This window comes from Lycorma delicatula, chromosome 3 (genome assembly GCF_047948215.1).
Source record: "Lycorma delicatula isolate Av1 chromosome 3, ASM4794821v1, whole genome shotgun sequence".
In the NCBI taxonomy this organism is placed as follows: Eukaryota; Metazoa; Arthropoda; class Insecta; order Hemiptera; family Fulgoridae; genus Lycorma; species Lycorma delicatula.
In genome coordinates, this window is record NC_134457.1 from 187,629,050 (window position 1) to 187,649,323 (window position 20,274).

General features: G+C 30.2%; 1 protein-coding gene across 1 annotated transcript in view; it reads right to left on the minus strand.

Annotated features, from left to right (window-relative positions):
- The window catches only part of LOC142321053 (uncharacterized), a 660,534-nt gene that overhangs the window by 528,151 nt on the left and 112,109 nt on the right, over positions 1-20,274 (minus strand). The window contains exon 2 of the mRNA XM_075359059.1: positions 9,683-9,756. The gene's annotated coding sequence lies outside the window, so the exon portion shown is untranslated. The remainder of the gene's footprint in view (positions 1-9,682; positions 9,757-20,274) is intronic.

The window sequence follows — 20,274 nt, forward strand, 5'->3', positions numbered from 1 at the left end:
TACGTGAATATATTTTTAAATATTATATATATATTTTTTTTTGACACCAGGTTTTAATTTGTTCAAAATGCTAATTATGTTACCATTTAAGGCAACCTTGCACAAAGCGTACCTGTTTAATGACATCCTCCATTTATTTATTTTCCATCCAAATGGAAAATGTTATAGATAACAATGATTCCGAAACTGAGTAAGCCAGTGCACAAGGTAACTTTGTACAGTCCTGTTAACGTATCTGTTCTTCAGGAAACTCTTTTTTCGAAGATTGAAGCCTATTTAAGTGAAACGACATATTATTCCGGACCATCTATTTTGCTTCTGGAGTGGACATTCGACTATAGAATAAACCTAAAAAATTAATAATGTTATTCACAGGTGCTTAGAAGGGAAGAATTTTTATTCATCTGCGTTTTTGGATGTCCAGCAGTCTTTTGAGAAGGTCTATTTGCCTGGTTTTCTCTCTAAGGTGAAAGTGAGTTTGCCACAACCATTTTACCTGGTATTGTGAAGCTACCAAGGTGGTTGTTTTTTTTCAGGTTAAACATAATCAGAAATTATCTGAGTTTTTTGACATTCAGTCAAGCGTTCCTCAAGGCTCAGTTCTGGGACTGATTTTATATTCTTAACTACACTGAAGATCTTCCAACTTACAACGACGTCCCTATTGCTTCATTGCCGATGACAAAACGATCTTAGCGGTCGACGATGATTTAACATTAGGTTCATATAAATTACAATTTAAATTGTATCAAATCAACGGGTGGCTAAGTAAGTTGAAAATAACGGAAGTCGAGTCACGTAACATTTACAATGAGGAAAGAAAACTGCTCACCAGTCAACCTGGATGGCATTTTTATCCCCCATGCTAACTACATGAGGTTTGCATCTAGATCGTCGTCTGACATGGAAATACTATGCGAGTGAAAAAAAGGAGGCAACTGAACATTAAGTTTAAACAGATGTATTGGTTATTAGGCAGGTCTCGGCCAAACAAACAATTGTACAAACTACTTCTGAAGCTGTTACGGACCTATGGTATCCAGCTATTGGGAACAACATTCAAAAGCAACATTGATATTATCCAGCGGTTCCAGCATAAATTGATTATGAGCATTACAGAGGCGCCATAGTTTGCAAGGAACAGCTAGGTTTACGAGTACCTGGAGTTGCCATAGGAATACGAGGAAATTCAGTAATTTAGTTCGAGATATAAATTACGGCTTATCAACGATGAAAAATATGTTGCTGGATAATAGTGAAGATATTAGACTCTTGAAACGTTTCCGTGTCTTGGATCAAGGAGATAATGTGTGACGTCTAATGTAGGAGTTTCTTTCCTCAAGTATTATATTATCACTACATTTTAAAATTTGTTGATTACGTTTTGTTGTGTTCTTTTCACAGTGTCTATTTTATAATTTTTCTCAATGGTTGTTAATATTTTTCATATATAAAATGTACACCTTTGCTTACATGTATTGTTTTTGAGGAGCTTCATTGGAAACTTTCTTATTCAAGCCATTCAATTTAGTTATAGTTTTTGTAAGTAAAACTCATTGTAAATAAAACCTTGCACAAAAAAAAAAGTATTACAAATAAAGTATTAAATAAAGTTGTAATTAAATTACAAATAAAGTATTTATAATGAATCATGAGGAAGAGAAAATTATATGATTTTCATTGCCCGGGTTTTCTGAATTGTTTACAGAATTTTCACTAGTACTACATAATATTTCTAAACATCAAATTATTTTTTAATTAGCACGTGTTCACACATATTAATTTTAATTAATATAAATTTATAAAATAATAACGATTGAGTTTTTATTTTATTCATGAAAATTAAATTTTTAAATGAATTTTATTAATCAATAACAAAACTAGTCATTAATTTTGTTGAAAATATTTATTTTTTTTTTTACTTTTATTTTGAATCAATTTCATTTTATTTTCCTACAGAATTCCTAGCGGTTTATTTTAAGTTATCTCTTCGTATTTATTGATTTATTGAACTCTATTCAAATATGTGTTAGTTATTTTCGTACATTTTAACAGACATTTATACTAAATTAAATTTTTTGTCTTTTTTACAATGTTTTTACCAAATATTGTTAATTGTTATATAATAGGGTACATAAGCACGTATATACGTAAAATTCTCGTTTAAATCATTTTTACTCAGTACTTAATAAAAATTTCAAACCATAATCAACAGTTATTCGTTTTACAATTTCGTAAAAATGGCATATTCAATTTTTAGTTCTCCGAATTAAATAATTTTCAAATATTTACAGTACTAACTATGTAACCATGATAATTAAATCGATTAGAAATACAAATCATTAGTCAATTATAAAAATATTGCATTCAAAATTATTTATGAATTTTATTTTAAAATTAGCAGACTCGGCAATGGTTCGCTATTGCTAAATTTGAATATATATATTATATAGATTAAATGAACACAATTGAAAGTTTGATAAAACATTAAAAAACTGAGTATTACGGAACTTCATAAAATTTAACCTTTCACTTAATTAAAGTCATAGTGTAAATAAATCCAATTGGCAAAACAACAGCACTACCGATTGGATTTAACTCAACCCACTCTCTAAACACCGTGGAAAATAATTTTTTAATGAAAAGAAAAAATCATCACAATTAATACTGAATATTAAGAAACTAACAAAATATTACGGAACTTCACAAAAGTTTAACCTTTCACTTTATAAAAGTCAGAATGTAAATAAATCCAATCGTCAAAAAAGCACTACCTATCAGATTTAATTAAAACTACTCTTTAAACACAGTAGTCTGTTCAAAATACCCCTAACTTTCTTTCTACTGGTCAGATCGAGAACTTCAATAGGTTTAAACCTTCTCCGGACAATGCGGACCATTTTGAAAAAAATCGCGCGTAAATCGGTCCAGTAATCTTTTAGTTTACAGCAGATACACATATCAACATTGCCTTTTACATTTATAAAAGAAGAAAGTTTGTATATTTGTTTGTTTCGTAAATATCTCGACATCGGCGACACCTAGCGGGTATAGATTTTGTAAAAGTTTTTCTTTTCACCTAACTAATATATATTCTGAATATGAGTAAAATCCAACCTAAATAAAATTTTTCTAAATATCTCGACCTCAGCGCCACCTAGCGGGTCCAAATTAATTCAGAAACCTTCGCGGGCATGCGCAAAACAACTCAGCAAAGTTTCATCCCAAGTTGATGTATGGTATAGGAACGCATACGGGACAAACAAACAAACATTCATTTTTATATTTATATATAAAATCAAATCGTAGACTGAGAGTGAAAAAACTCACAATAATAGAAAAAGAAATTTTTAAAATAACTTTAACTCTAGCATGGATACAAACCAATCCCTATAATTGAACCAGTCAAATTAAAAAATATTGTTCAATTTTATATAGTAATCACTTAAAACTTAGAAGATAAATTAACCACAAACTTAAGATATACTGTTATTTAAAATAATTTTTTTAATTAAAATGTTAACTATTTATTTATTTATTTTTTTTAAATTTTCAGCAACAGAAAAATCAGATTTAATTAAAAAAGAATAAAAACCCATAATAACAGTAAATCCATCCTCGGCAAAATAAAAAAAATCACATTATTTTAGTCATTTTACTTTTTTTTAAAATGATTATTCCCATAATTTGAAAAGTTAAATGTTGGTAATTTGTTAGAGAATACTTATATATTAAAAAATTTATATAACCAAATTTGAGTATTTTAAGTCCAATTAAAAACATTTTATTCGTAAATAATTTCTTGGAAAATAAAACAATATTAAAATAATTTTATAAATGAATAAAAAAACAATTTCAATTAATAACGGGAATTTGAAGAGGAATTAAAACTACGTTTTAAGGATAAAAACTTACTGCATAATTATTGTGTCTGGCATTACATTTTTTTTATAAATAGTTATTATAATTTATTTATAAATCGTTTTTATAAATAGTTACTTAATGATTATGTTTCTTTTTAAATTCTTAAAATTATTATAACGTGTTATAATAGTAAATAATAAATAAATAAATAAACTGGCTTCTTAAAATAATGAATTGTAATAATTTTGAGGTTATCGTACTGTAAATGTACTTTATAAATAAATATTTCATATTAACAATCATTAAGAATATAATCCGCAAAATAATAGGTAGAAAAACCATAATTTCTTTGGCTATTCTTAAACTAATCTAAGACATTAATTCAGTTTTTCCTTCTTTTGTTTAAATAGCAAAAATATGATTATCTATTCAAAAATTCATAATAGTTTATCACTATTTTTATTACTAGCAATTAATATTATTACTATTAATATTAGAATAAAGTCTCTAATTGCTTTATGTTTAAAATATTACATCATATAAATTTATGATAGTAATTAATAGAAAACATGAAAGGCTGGAATGTTTCCAACTGAGACATTAAGTAATAGAAATATTTTTTCATATGCATTTAATGAGCCATGACCACCTACCTACGTACAGCTTAAAAACACATACACATTTGTGAGTTTAACATATATACACACGTAACAATATTAAAAATAATTAAGTTTTGTATGTGTGCGCGGTTGAATTTCTATTGGTATGTATATATAATATTAAATATATATATAAAATGGCAACAGATATAAATTGTTATGTTCCTCGGCCTATTATTTTTGCTTAATTTATAAAATATATTTTAATTAAAATAAGATTCAACCGCTTATTTGAAAAAATAAATAAATATAATATTTCATAGCGGGGTTATTTGAAAATATTATAACGAGTTTTCGGAATACAAAAATATGCTGTCAGTAGTTTTTGAAAGTTTTGAGTCATTTCATTCCTGTTTTTTCGAATGCGCCACGTTTGCTATATATTTATTTCTTTTTTTGTTGCACAGTATAATTATTGAACCTACGAAAAAGCATCTTACAGGCTTCAGTTTTTATTTTTAATAAACTAACAGGTCCTACAAAAGAGATCTAATAAATATATTTAAAACTAAATAAAAATACCTCTTAAAGACAGTTTACAAGGCATTAAATCTATTGATAAGTTTTTAAATAATCTCTACTTCAACTTAAATTGTTTGTGTAATGGATACATTAAATTTCTAATTAACTATACAGGAATTAACCTTTTTAAAATTTCTATTTTATTGTTTAACGATTTCATTTATTTATTATCTTTGAATTGTTACATTACCATTATTTCGTAAAATTATTATTGTACATTTATGAATTAAAATGGACTAAATCACTTTTTTTTATTTATAATTTTATGTATGCTGTTGGATCAAGGATTTTCCACAATTTTTCTTCTAGGAAAATATTGGACTATAGTGATTTTAATAATCCTTCTCCAACCGACTATAATAAGTAACAGAAAACTAAATTCTAATTAAATCAATTCAAGAAAGCCTTTTATCTTTTTACGTTATTCAATTAGGTTTTATAATACTTAATAAATTGATTTTAATATTCATGTTAATGTTTAATTTATACAGAAATATTCGTAAGTAAAAATAACCGGTAACAAAAAAACGGAATTTTTATTTTTATCGATAAATTCTGTTTTCTGAAAGTTAAAGTTAGCGCAAATTATTTATAATGCAGTATCAGAGAAAAATAATATATATAAATATATATATATTTTTTTAAACGAGTAATATAGTGCCTCGATAATAAACCAGCAATCGTCAAATTATAACGTTTCATCTATAGTAGTATACAAGAGTTGACAGCTATATTTTCCCAGTATGACAGAATCGATGTAACTCAACTCTGTTCCTAGGTTTCTGAAAACGAAACTTTCCTGTTTTTTCCAAACTCTTATAAACATCTTTAACATGCAGATTACAAATGTTTCTTGTAAAATTTATTAATTTATGAATGGATATATAAATAAGTCTGGAAAAAATGAATGGAAAAACTGAATATTTTCCCCTGTAATCTGGCTTATTAAAAAAAAAAGTAATAATAATGATTAAGTAATAACATTCATAAGTAATAAAAAAAAGATTATTTTTATCACTTTAAGTTAATTTATAAAAGTTTTATAATTAGTACCTGAGGTATCTTCTCAGTTAATTAATTAATTTGCATTTTTTCACTTCATGAAAGAAAATTGTTTATTTCTCCTGTTTAATTTGTCACAGCAAACCTTTCTGTATTTTTTAAATTAAAAAGAAATATTAGTAATAAAAAAAAATCATTAATTAGTGCAAGAAAAAATTACGTAAATACCACACAAATAACAGATTCTGGCAAAGTTATAAATCTGTAATTAATTTCAAAGTGAATATTAATTTCAAGGTGAATACTTATTTAATTAATTACACGTCTTAATTAAAATGTTAATCTAATTTTAATCTTCTAATAGACTAAAAATTAAGTCCATATGTTATCAGAGTATTGAGAACAGTTATTTATTAAGAGTTTTTATGAAGCGCTAATCTAATCTAATTTTTATTACATTATTTGTTAATTAAATAATAAACTCAAGAATTAATAATAATAATTTTTAAAAAATGCTGAAATGTCCCGTGAGTAATTTTTCATAATTTAAAATTCTTTTTATGTTAAATAATGGATATAATTAAAACAACTTACTTTTTCAAGAGCATCAGATAATTTAATTTACACTTCAGTAGTTGTTTTGATTAACTCGGTTTATAAGTTTTATATGAAAAATAAACTGTACAACCATTTAGTGGCATTTCTGTGCATTACATTTTTCAATAGTTATACACGATTATTATAGATATGCTACCACTTTAATTATTACTATTCCAAAAAACTTTTATAAAATTAATTTCACTGCTGAAGGGTCAATGAACTTTAAGAAATGTTGAAAACATTTATTTGAAGTAATGTATGATAAAAACAAATTGGGGTAAATATAATAGAAAAATCAATTAAAAGCACACACAATTAATACTTTAACCAAAATTTAAAAATTGATTCTTAAAACGTAAATTTTTAAAATTATATTTAACACTTTTGGTAAGTTCATAAATTATTTTTACAGTTTCATGGATTTATTTATCTTTTTTAATTTGATATGAAATTGCTTTTGAAATAAGCAAATCTTATTTTTAACAAATGGATAAAATATAAGAAGGGAAAAAAACACAAATCATTGGCTAAAAAACCACCAAATAAATCAAAGCTTAACAATCTGGCCAACAAGCAAATAAACAAAATAATGAAGACAACAGTAGGCTATATAGTATTCACCAAAACGTATGAAATTAGTTATGTTCCTTTATTTGTTCGACAATGTCAACGCGTTTCAGGGAATAAATATAAAAAAAATAACCTTTCATTAATCGATTCCAATAAATATTAACCTTATCTAATTTCAATTATATTCTTTTACTGTAATTTTTTTTTCTCAATAACAATTATAATTACAATCGGCTCTCCTGCGGAGCCATAACTACGTTTCCTGACAAAAGCACGTAGTAAGGAGGTCCTTAAGGAACCCCCAAAATAAATAATACACAATAAATAGTTGCAAATAAACCTAAAATCCAATATTAAATTTCAAGCTCAATCATAAATCACAAACAATTAATTTCAGCATCATATAGTCCACAAAACAAACACTAATAATAAATAAAAAGAAAAAGAAAGAGAAGTAACAAGAAATCAGATACGACACCACTAAACTTGAAGGTGTTAGATCCCAAACTGTTACGCAGACCCTAAGTCGAGTACATGGGCACGTTTCAACCGTCGGACGTCTCTGCTGTTATCGAGTAGATTAATTGTAAATGAATTACATGATTCTCAAGCCTCTGCAGGTATTTGACATTGCGCTGTTGTGCAATTTCACGAGCCGACGGGAGCTACAGGTAATCGTGAATCTCATCATTCCGCGTGAACCTCGGCGCTCCGGCAATTACCCTCGCTACTTTGTTCTGAAATTGTTGTATAATTTCCACATTATTAGTACTAGCCGTAACTCACAATTCTACACCGTACGTCCAGATTGGGCGCAGGATAACCTTATAAGTTAAGATCTTGTTGGATAACGTGAGGCCTGAGTTCCTCCGTAGCAGCCAATGAAGTTCCCTGTACCTTGAATTTAGCTGTTTCCTCTTCATCCTCACGTGACACTTCCAGGTCAAACCAAACACCGATCCAGGTGAAGTTCCAGATACCGCACAGTCTCCGATTGCGGGATCAAAACACCATCGAAGTACACACGGGGACAGACATCCCTCCGCATGGCAAATATGACGTGCCTCGACTTACCTTGATTAACCTTAATCCTCCACTTTTTCTGCCACACGCAGATACGATCTAGCGCCATTTGTAGGTTCTGCGAGGCTAGGCCAGGGTTTTCGTTAACGGACAGGATAGCAGTGTCATCGGCGAACGTGACGACGATGCAATCATCCAGGACCGGAATTCCGCAGCGAATATGGAATACAACACAGGGCCCAGCACAGAGCCCTGAGGGACACCCGACCCAATCTCAAACAACCTTGAAAACTCGTCATTTGACGAACTTTCACTTGAGCAAAACGCCTCTCAAGATAATTCCTCAAGACTAGGAAGTAGGGTTGAGGAAGTTGTAGCTTTAACTTGTAGAGCAAGCCTTACCTTATCGAAGGCCTGTTGGATGTCTAAGAACGCCGCCGAGCAGAATTTCTGTTCCTCCAGACACCCACTGATGACTCTGATGGCTCTATGGGATTGTTCGATTGTGGAATGGCCACACTTAAAACCAAACTGATGGTCCGGAATTATCCCCTTACTCTCCGACACTAGCCTAAGCCTGTGCAGTAGTAGCTTCTCAAACAATTTATATAAGACCGGTAATAGGCTAATTAAGTAAGAAGAAACTTCCTGTGCAGGATTCCCTGGTTTCAAAATCATCGTCACCTGCGACACCTTCCATTCCGCCGGGAAGTAAGACGTCCGTTAAACAGATTCCTGATGTACTTGATTCCTTTAAGCATGACAAGCATTTTGTGCGTCACTAAGTCAAAGCCTGGGGCCTTCCTTAATCGTCTTCCTTCGCTGATTAATTTCAGTATCTCCCTTGCAGAGATTGGTTTAATCTGGAAGCTGACTGGCATCGAGCTCTCAAGGAAGTCTTTAACACATCACCAGGGACCTCTGTATCGTGGGGTCGGAACGTTACCTCTAGATGTGAAGCAAACTGATCAGCGTTTTCTTTGTCAGTCCTCGCCCACAATCCAGTAAGCCTCTGAAGGGCGGGGAGCGTTCCTGATGATCATTGCGGTCCCTTTGTAGCCTAAATTAATTATAATTTTTAATGTTAAAAATATGTATTTTATTTTCGATTTCTGAAAAATACAAATTTAAAAATTCATTTCACTATTAGTTACAGAATAATGAAAATCCGTTTTTTTAAATATGTATTAAAACCTACCTGCTCCATTTAAACTACAGAACAAAAATTTACCACTGTATTTAATTTGTTCAGATTAAATAAAATTAACGCTTGTTCACTGTTGGCAAAAAATTAGTCAAGCGCCTAGTACGGTATTTTATTATTTATTGTTAGTAATATTTTGTATTAGTTTATCAGTATATATTTTTACTGGACGTTATAAATGTAGATAAGCGATAAATGTATTGTTGGATAAATGCCATAACAAACCAATGTTACTCACCCCATATACACTCCCACTGTCTACGATATGCAGTAAGTCCTTGAAGCTGCGTACTGGGTCTCGTAATACATTGTCTATAACAAAAAAAAAGTATAAACAAATAAAATAAAAAGTTTAAGATATTAAACCTATCAATATTTTTTTTTATTTTTTATGTTAAACTGCGTTATTAATACAACGTAATATAATAACGATAAAAATAAATTTCAAATCCATAAAAAGTTTTGTTTCTCTGACATTGCGCTAGTGTGATCCATAAAAAATCTAAAAGCGATCGTTGAAATAATGAAATAATTTAGACTCATTTTCTCAGGTGCTTTCCGTATCAGCGAGAGTTCTGAGTTTCCGAGATCACCTCTTGCAGCGGCTTCTGTTAAAAATCTAAGAGGAAAATTTCACAACAATTAAGCTCTTGCTTAATCATTCTTGCTTAAGCATTCCGTTGTTTTTATATTAAGGTCTTCCTTAATATAAAAACAACGGAATGCTTGATACAATCTTAAGGAATACACTCCGTAGAACAAAAAGTTTAGGAAAGGTTCCAATACAAAATAAAAAAAAAAATCCCTTTCGGAACGCCGGAAGGCAGAGGTAGATTTTACCGGTGCTAAGTAGGGGATAAAAAAAAGATTTTCACCTTTACACCTTAAAGTTAAGAAAAACTTAAAATTTACTCAATACGACAATGGTTGCATGTGAAAAAAAGTTTCACATGTTTAGCATACAACAAAATCCATCTACTTACAATTCCAAAAAAATTTTGGTCAAAAATTTTGTGGACTCCCTCAAAAATGGAGTCCACAAGGGGATCCCCCACCGGTACTCTGATCTTGACTCTACCCTAAAAGACGTCAGGTCCAAATGATCGTCGACACAGCAGAAAGCGTCACACTTGGAACGTACGTGGAGTCCTCCGCTGATCTTTGGAGCCAGCGCACTATGGCATACTGGCCCTCACAGGTGGAAATGACCCACACGTCTCACTAGAAACTCCTCCTCCGTTCAGTTATTTAGTACTGTGACAGTATTATATTACTTTATATTAGGCTCCGTAATATTTGTAAGAATATACTGATTAACACGGTTTTCTCTCTTTTTTAACGATAATACATTCCATAATATGAAACTTGTAGATTAATAAACCGTTTTAATTAATATAATTTTAATTTACTAATAGACTTTAAATTGTACAGCTGCAGTCAAAGATAAATGATAGACGAATAGCTAAATATTAACATGACGGCAAAATTTATGCCAAAAGGTTTGGCATAAAACAATTATTTCAACAATCAAATAAAGTTAAAGATTATATCAATAAGTTAATAAAATATCACTGTGTTACCAGCTGTCTTTAAATTTGATCTCACTGTCATCCATGTAAAGAATAGCGAAATTTGAAAATCTGTATTATTCAGATAAAATAGATGTAGGTATTTAAAACTGTTATAAACGTTACATGAAGAGCATGGTGGATAAACACGCTAACTTCTAGATAGGTTGGTCTCAGGTTGAACATCTGATAAGTGACCAGCACTTTATCATCTACTATTTCATCAATCTCATCCATTTCACTTTCCCGTTAAAATATGAGTACAACATGTTCAAGGTCATAACAATAAAAACAGTAGTAATAAAACAAAAGAAGATAATTGTGTATTTTAATTAACCCAATTAAAAAAAAAAAACAGGAAAAAAAAACAGTTAATTAATACAAGAGTAGTATATTATTGTCTATGACAGTAGGGGAAGATTTTACAAGATAATTAATCTTTTTGCCGACAGATCGAATCAAGTTTAACATCAGGATCCTTTTTTTTATTTTAACACCTTTTCAATTGTTATTGTGATCATTTTTAGTGAAATTAGGAACGCTATTTTGCACTGGATTTCAAGCTGATAACTGTAAATAAACAATTACGATTGTAAATTAGTGCAAAATCGCAAATATTCTTTCATTGTGTAATATTGGCAAAACTATTACAAAAGTCTTTTGATGCAAGTCAAAACGTCCAATAAGTTTAAATTTAAATAAATTAATATAATTCACCTTACCAGCACGTTGACATGTTCTCTAGATCTTTCGGCTTACTTTGAAGCCATCATTAGGAGTTAAAAATTATTCATTAAAGTCAAAGTTTAAAAAATCATAGTAATAATTCAAAAACAGTCATGATTTTTTAATTTTTGACTTTAACGAATTAATTTTAACTCCTTATGATGGTTTACAGGTAAGCTGAAAGAATTTAATTTATTTCTTATTAAAAAAATAATAATTTTATAAAATTAAGAAGAATCTCAGTTATTGGTTTTTAATATATAATTTAAATGTTTTTTTTTCTACGCCACACAGAGTTCTTGTTGAGCATGATAATAAGCCGTTACTAATATTTTATTTTAAATAAAAATAGTTTAATATTTCTTCTTCGCAAGGAAATTTCCACAAAGTGATATGAAATCGATCAAAAAAAATTCCTTAACTGAAGTAATAATCATAGAACTACTAATGAACAGTATATAAATAAATATGAAACATGAAATATTGGGTTATAAAAATAAACACTACTAAAGTAGTCCCGGGTGGCTACTAAAATACAAAAAGGTTTGAAAAAGTAATAACTTGTTTGTTTTCAATCTTTTCTATTTTTGTTTTGTAGATTACAGAGCATCCATTGGAAATTAAAATGGCTACGCATGATACTAAAATTCATTGAGATTTTTCATTCCAGTGAAATATCAATTATTAAAACTCAGCGATTATCCCGGCAGTATTAAATTTCAGAGTATCTCCTGGCGATGACATGATTCAGAACCAAATCGCAAGGTGTGAAAGAACTGGATTAGTCTGTGATCTTCTGGAAGAGGTCCTTAGTGCACTGTGCACATTGAAGCAGAGCTGTCCGTCTTTGCTCTGCTCAACTAGGCGTCGCCAGAACATCGCTTCAGCAGATTCTGAAACTAGATTTAACATTTTTTCATATAAGATGTCCAAGCTTTACTACCCCAAGATACTCAGCAGCGGCTACAGGACGCCATTCGATTTTAACACCTAGCCAGGGATAACAACTTTTTGAACCAGTTGATAATGAATGATGAAACTCATTTTCATTGAAACGGGTACATCAAAAATCAAAACTACAGATCTTGGGATACTGAGAATCCCAGGGAATTATATAAGCATCAATTGCATCACCAAAAATGCACTATTTAGTGTATGTTACGGTTGAAAGAATTATCGACCCATACATTTTTGAAAATGAGGAAGACCAGGCAGGAAAATAAACAGGGTCCTATGTAGAAAAACGGTTAAAAATGTTTTACGTCCAGTAGTCAAAGATTATCAGGAGGTATGAATCCATCAGGATGTAGTTATTGCGCACATTGTCAGGGCGACGAAAGACCTCCTGAGAGAAATTTTCGGTGAAGGAATAACTTCAAATAATGCTGATTTTGTTTGGACTCCACATTCATCTGATTTGAAAGCACCAGACTTACGTTTGTTGGGCTACTTGAAGGAACGGATTTATGTAAATAAACATCAAAAAATTCAATAACTTAAGGAAAACATTCGAGCCGAAAAGTTTAGGACCTGAAATCTTGCATAAGTTCATGGAAAATTCTATGGAAAAAGCCTACGTTTGTGAGCAACAAATTGGTGGTCAAGAATGTTATTTTTCACACATAATACGGCAAAAGATGTGTAAATTATATTTCCAAATAAAATTATAATAAATTAAAAAAAAAAAAATGTAAAAGTTATTTTTGTTTTATATCATCCTGTCTTTCAGTGGCCACTTGCTGATGGTGGTGGCGGTAGTGTGGGCGGTAGTAGCAGCAGCAGCAGCAAGTCAAGGATGGGAAAATTCAGGATAAAAACAAAAAAATAATATTAAATTTACATGGCCTATAATTTAGAAAAATTGATTCCTGAAATAACATTAATAAATTCATAAATGTAATATGCGTATATTTTTTATATTTATCAAAATATACCATTATATAATAAAATTTTTAAAATTTGCTTTAATTCCGCTCAATGAAATTATTAATTAATTCAGCTCCTTCGTTTCACGGAGATTCAGATTTTCAAGGAGTACGATTTGTTGGTGCACCCGCCTCATTGCGGCCAAAGAGTGACAACGACTTCTGGACCCAGTAACAAGAAAGACCCTGTAACAAGCAAAGGGGTTACCCCCCTTAGTCCTGCTTGTGTTCTTTTAAGAACGAGGGAGAAAGAAAGATTTTTTACGTGTTGTAGGTATGGACACAAAGCCAAATTTTGTAAATTTACACTGGTCTGTGCGCATTGTGGTGAGGAAGGCTACAAATGCATTGATTGTCCACCGATGTCAGAGGACAGTCACCTGCGTGAACTGTAAAAGGTTGCGCAAGAATCATCATCATTCAGTTGCCAGTAGAGAATGTGATTGTTACTTCCGAGCAGTTGAGCTATACTTAAAGTCTCTTGATGGTTAAGTTTGGTCAACTGAAGAGCGTGTTTATCTAGTCCAAGTTTAGTTAGGTGAAATTGTTGAGCGATGAAGCCTCGATGTTATTCTCCTGCAGCACCAATGTGTGATTAAAGGTGATCTGTCAGGTTTTTATGGCTGGAAAAAGTTTTATGTAGGACATAATAGCATATCTGCTAACCTGTATAGGAGGTCGCTTGATAGTGTGTTTGCGCGACAGGCTTCTGACACACATATTAAAATTGGACTAGGCGCGGGGTTCGCGCTTCTGCAAACTCGGTTAGCTAGTTCAGAGGGTGAAGATGTCCGAAAGAAGCCAAAATCGAAGGAGTTAACTGAGACAATAATTTTTACTGATGTAAATGTCTGCCGAGGGATTCGCGACGATGATATCCCGACTGAGGTCTGGGTGATGACTGTGAGATGTAATCAGTTAATGGATCTAAAGACGACCTCCGGTAAAGTTCCTCAGGCTCGGAACGTAAGGGGTGGTGTGACGACCGGAATCGCCACAGGGTGGGTGTCTTCCCCTACGGGGTTGGGATGTGTTAACTATAATTTTTAATTTTAATGAATATTGTACATTCTCAAACCTTATAAGGAAGCGGAAAACACTTAGATTTATGTTAATGTAATTATGGTTAAAATATAGTAGACGTATGAAATGAATCCTCTACACCAATCAAAATATCAGCTAAAAGAAACGTTAACACATATATTAAATTGACAGTATTATTGATTACAATCGCTGCAGATTAAAAAATTATTTACATATTTTTGAAATCTTAAACAGGCTAATTTAAATCAATAATGAGACATAACCAACCAACTAGTTGTATTATTTATTAATTATTAAGTCTTTCAAAATTGAGTACTAAATGGACAGACAAACTTTAATTTTTTTCGTGTAAATAAATTGCAAGAAATAATCATGTCTGTATTAAAAAAACATGTTTGAATTTAAAGAAGAGCAGCACGGGTAAATAAATTATACGCGGCATACAAATCCGATTCGGATTATAAGCCGTACTAACCCGCTGGGCACACTGTTATCACCGATGACCCTGAATGTTTTGTGAGCAAATGATTTATGTAACGGTAGGGGTTCGACTGAGGTCAAGCAGCCTCAAGAAAAAAGGCTTACAGGTTGGGCGTAGGCGGCACCAATTAGAATGTACAAACATGTCAAGTGGAGCCACCCAAACCCGAGACACAATTTGATGAACAGGAAGAGAGTGATAATCGCTCATTACTAGCACATCCGTTTGTTTAAATGTCAAGAGGTCAGTGCGTGTGGGCACTCGGACAATTATTAACAAGACGCACTTGCGCTCTCTTCCATTCCTCCCGCTGCCACACCGCCTAAACCACATCTCGTGTTTACAGCCGGGTCTGTATAACACACATTCACTCAACATACACAGATGGATATAGATATAAAAGATATGCTACATATAAGAGAGAAAGAGAAAGAATATTCTTAGTCTGTTCTTCTCGGTACGTAGACTACACGGCCGCTACTGCTGTAACTCCGTATCGCAGAGTTGCTTTCATTTCATATTAAAATCAAGTATATAAATAGCGTTTGAAAAACTGCATTTAGCAGCTGTTTAGAGCAAACAACCATTAATCACTTACAAGTGAAATGGTCTTTACTTACCTCCAGACCATACGCGTGTATAAGCTTAGCTATAAGTTAACGCCCACCATGATAAACCATATGTGTTTAATGAACGATTCTTAAGGCGTACGCATTCTTATGGATCCTTACATAAATAAATATTTATCATTAAATTAAGTCATGAACCAAAAATTAGTATATTTAAAAAAATAAAAAATTCTGTTTTTTTTTAATGTTCAATAAAGAATTCCGATTTTAGAAACATATTATCTGGAATTCTAAAACTTAAATAACTCCAATTTAAATGGATTAAAGTTAAATAAGACATTTTTATATAAACCATCCAGATTAATCTTTATTCTACGTATTCTCAGTAAGTGCTGTGATTTAACAATTATTCTAAAACAAATAAATATAACATCCGATTAGTAACAACTACTTAACTTACTCGGAAATGCGAGGCTGTAATCTTTTAATTGTAATTGATTCCAAGACGTCCAGTTACCTATAATGATTTTTATGCCGTGGGAAATAATAGTACAATATACTTTAAAGCTATAAAAATATATATGCGTAGTTTAATATAAACATGTAGGATTAATTAAATTAACTAAGTTTTTAAAAATAACTAAAATGTTTATAATATACGACCTTTGAATTAACCGAATTAAAATATATATTTCATAAAAGACTCATTAAGAGATAATTTTACCGTAATTACACTAACAGATCTTTGACCTTAGTGTTCAAATTTTAAGAATAATGATACGAATTTAAATGGTGAAATCTTTCGTTGTAATTATAACGTACAAAATAAATATTAACCGAAGCTAAACGGACAAAGATCGAAAGAACGGGTAGGGAACCGCAGCGCGTTGGGAGAATGAACCCATCTTAGCAATGGGCGGCCACCTCATAAAAATTTATTTACGATCAGAACAGAATTCAGAGTTCATTACAGGGTTATAAAATTAATCTCAATATAAGATGAAGGGCTATAGACAAATATTTTTAAGACTATTATACGATTTAAAATTACCATTCTATTACTACTACACAGGAATCGACTGCAGTAGTATATCGTTTTAAATTAAATATGTAAATATAACCAAAACATCATAATTACAATTAATCAAACACGGAATAGAAAAACGTTTTTACCATTGCAAAACACACGTACACAAATAATAAAATGGTAATTAAAATACGACCTCCAAACTTATACTTAATTTTCAATTACGAAATAAAACAGATACGATCTTGTTACTATTTAAACCTATCCGTAGATTAAACGTCCTACATTATACTATATATAAATATATTAATTTTTTTTTGTGTAACCGCAATCATTAACCATGAAACAGAGAATTGTAATGTAAATGGTAAATAATATAATTTATATATATTGATATGATCTTTATCGGTATGACAAAGGTCAAAACTTTACTAACATTCTAGCAGTTATAAAAATAACTTAATAATAAGAATCGTCATTTCCAATAGCTTTATGCACGTGTAAGTTCTATTGGCTTGTTCGACCAAAATATACAGTTAAAGCTCTTCTTACTATTTATTTTACATCAATACTTTCTCTCTCTCCTTCTTTCTCTCTCTACAATCTGTTACTGCTCGCTGATTGAAAAAGTACAACCCGCAAGCTAAAAAAACGTCTATAACTATCAAACAACGTGACTTACATTAAGTATCCTAAAAATCAATTACTTGAAGAATTCATTAGTTATGTTTACCATAGCATGTTTAAAACGAATTAAAATAATATTATAAATAAATTTTACTTCGAATGAAAGATTTATATGAAAAATTAAAATGTTATCGTAATTTTAGGGGAAAATAAAAAGCTATTTTTTGTAAATCTTTCAGGAAACAATGTATTACAGTAACTATTTATAAAAACTGGATTAGCAACATTATAGCCAAGCAAATGCGCTTGATTAAGTATATGATTAATATGCTCTAATTAATTTATTTTCATTTTGAATGTTTTTACAGATTATCTCATTCTAGAAAAAAATGAATAAATTCAAATTAAATTTTTAGAATTACAAAATCATAGTTCAGTGGTTTTAATTGGTAGCTAGCGTTTTAAAAAATAAATAATTTTAAAGAAAATAGCTGAATTTTGAAAATTAATTAATTCTCAAAAATTAATTTAAATGTCAGGAAAAGATTTTTGAAAGTATATGTTTGGAGCGTCGCTTTATATGGAAGTGAAACTTGGAAGATCGGAGTACCTGAGAAGAAAAGATTAGAAGCTTATGAAATGTGGTGCTATAGGAGAATGTTAAAAATCAGTTGGGTGGATAAAGTGACAAATGAAGAGATGTTGTGGTAAATCGATGAAGAAAGAAGCGTTTGGAAAAATATATTTAAAAGCAGAGACAGACTTATAGGCTATATATTAAGGCATCCTGGAATAGTCGCTTTAATATTAGAAGGTCAGGTCGAAGGAAAAAATTGTGTAGGCAGACAACGTTTTGAATATGTGAAACAAATTGTTAGGGATGTGGGTTGTAGGGGGTAGGTACTTACGTATTAACGCCACGGCAGCTACAGCTTTATTTAAAATTGAGTATTTATTTTATTGAGTCTCTTTATTAATTTTATGAAATGGTTATTTATATTTATTTATTTTATAAATATAATTTAACCAAACTTAACCTACGCTCGCTTCGCTCGCTAACCTTGACTAATTAACACCGTAATTTTTTGAGTATTTATTTAATAAATTCAGTAATTACTGCAATTATTTATTATTTAAATAACAATAATTACTGAATTTATTAAATAAATACTCAAAAAATTACGGTGTTAATTAGTCAAGGTTAGCGAGCGAAGCGAGCGTAGGTTAAGTTTGGTTAAATTATATTTATAAAATAAATAAAAATAACCATTTATTAAAATTAATGAAGAAACTGTTTTAAATCTATGTTAAACTCTATATCGGCCCATTTTCCACTGAAATCCGATTGACTACTTTGTTTTTAAATAAAGCTGTAGCTGCGGTGGCGTTAATACGTAAGTACCAGGGGTATACCGAAATGTAACGACTAACACTAGATAGGGAATCTTGGAGAGCTGCATCAAAGCAGTCAAATGACTGAAGACAAAAAAAAATAGCTGAATTTTAACATGTATCCTACGCTAATTTCTGTCCAATCTTTAAAGTGTACTTTTTACAAGTTCAGTGTAGATATTTTTTTTTTTTTTACTTAATTCAATATAAATTCTATTAATCGTCATAAAACTGTTAATTAATCTAATGGCCACATATAATTTTTATAATTAATGAAATTCTTACTAGAATATAATTAAATAATAATTGTCAAAATTTTGTGTAGTGTAGAACGATATTCAGTGGCTCTTACAGTAATGTACTTAAGTTTTCTCAAAAATTAAAACTCAAGCGGTAATATCAGAGGAATATATGTTTTTCCTGCGGTAGTTATTTGTACATATATGAAACTTTAATAGCTGTAATTATAATAAATCGTATTAGTAAAAATAGTACTTTAAAGTATCTTACCATGCTTTGAATTTTAAAACAAATATTTATTTTATATATATATATATATAAAACAAATATATATATATATATATATATATATGCACACGACAGGTATAAGTTTCTTATATATTTTGTACAAGAATTTTAATTAAATTATATTTATTTGCTAAATTGTCACAATATCAATCTACAGTAATAGGTAACATCTTGAAAAAAATCATAGAGGTCTGTTTCAATTTTTGTGAGAACTAGTTTTTTACGCCATGAGAAAATTTACTTAATAAAGATTTCTTACAACATAAATGTTAATAATCTATAGTAACTTCTCAACTAATTTCTAAACGATTTCAATAACTGTGCTTTATAGAATTGCTATATAAGTAATTTATTTTTGGAAGTAAATTTCTACTAATCTGGGTAATTTGTATTTTTACTTCCTTGTACGAAGTAAAGGAAGTATTGTGATCACGAAAAATTTCGGTTTTCAGATTTCAACGGAAATATCTCTTTTGACCATCCCTGAATCCATTTTGACTAGTTTCGGCGTGTTGTCTTTATGTACATGTGTATCTCGTCGCATAACTCAAAAACGATTAGCCGTATGAAATTAAAATTTTGAATTTTTTTGAATTTTTTATTACTGTTGTAATATCTAGTTGTGCACCTCCCCTTTTGATTGCACTAGACTGGACCAAAAGTGTCCAAAAAAGCCCAAAATAAAAAAAAACTGGATTTTAGACTTCTTTTTAACTGCAGTAATAAGCTCTCATTCAGAGCTTTTCAACGATATATCATAAATGGCACTTATTTCCAGAATTATACCCAAATAAAATTTTAATTAATAAAATATTTAGATCTTAGGGGAAGGAACATCGGCTCGAATCCGATTTCACCTCTCTTTTTTTTAACTTTTTTTTAAAATTTAAATGTATCGATTTTTTGACAATTATTAACCTCTGATTGTAAAATAAATTTACGA